Below are 1,164 nucleotides of genomic sequence, written 5' to 3'. Positions count from 1 at the left end.
AAGCACTGGCTCTTCTACTTGGCTGATTGAAATTGCCCTTCCCTTGTTCCCACAGGAAGGCAGATGATGGCATGTGTGGTGCCAGTGCCCCTTGACCGCAGTATCCCATACCCAGACCTCCTCCAATGGAAGAAAACCACACCAAGAGAAAAATGGTAGGGAAGCAGAGTTGGGAACTGTGTCACTGGCAGAGCCTTCTTTTGAAAAATCAGACTGCAAGTAGCAGGTTGAAGATACCAAATTCTGTTTCTGGAGGTGGAGGAGTTTACCTAATGCAGCCACATACTGCAGCTGGCTTATTATCAGCATTTTTAACACCTCTTCTGAACTTGCCCAGTAAAAACTCATCCAGTTTCTACATATTTTAGATTGTAAGCTTTCTGGGATAAAGACTGTTTCACTACATGTACGTGCAGTGCAGAACAAACAGGAATCCTCTTTAAACTCCTGCTTCTTAAATGCACTTCTATACTCCTTCCAAGAGTTTCAAAAACAAATTGCACACTTCTCATACGCACAAAAAATATTTCTTACATTTACACATCGTGCAATAAGGCCTCTTTTTTTTTTTTTTTTAAAAAAAAAAAAAAGATGTATACAGCATACCTTTCCTAATACATACCTAGTGTATACCTTGATGGGAAATTATTGGTCTGAAGAAACCTAGGAAACTGATCACACCAGATTTGTCAGACAAGTTTATATAATTATTGTTTTCCTTCATAATACAAGTATTTAAGTGTATGCCACTCTGAAGTAACTGATACTAGTTTACTAAAGTAACCCATTTAATGAAGTAGGATTAGCAAAATTTTCATTTACTAGCCTACTTGACAGTCAGTGCCCACAAAAGTTCAGAGCTTACTTAAAATTACTGACATAATTCTAGCAATTATAAACCACCCATACACGACAGAAAGATACTAGCATACCCTATATAGTTTATTCTATGAAATATGTGAAAGCAATAATCAATGTGGACAGATAAGGCTCATTCAAAATACTGAAGGGTAAAATTGCCACTGTAGATCTCATGTACCATATATCTAGATACTAATGCACCGAAATCACCAGCACCCCAGGTTACCTTACCAGCCAGAATGGTAATTTAGCAGTTAGAGAGGTAGTCCACAGCACAGACCATAGAATCATAGAATGTCTGGG

This window comes from Merops nubicus, unplaced genomic scaffold, assembly GCF_000691845.1.
Source record: "Merops nubicus isolate BGI_N331 unplaced genomic scaffold, ASM69184v1 scaffold44682, whole genome shotgun sequence".
Taxonomy (NCBI): domain Eukaryota; kingdom Metazoa; phylum Chordata; class Aves; order Coraciiformes; family Meropidae; genus Merops; species Merops nubicus.
Note: the sequence above shows the minus strand (reverse complement) of the source record.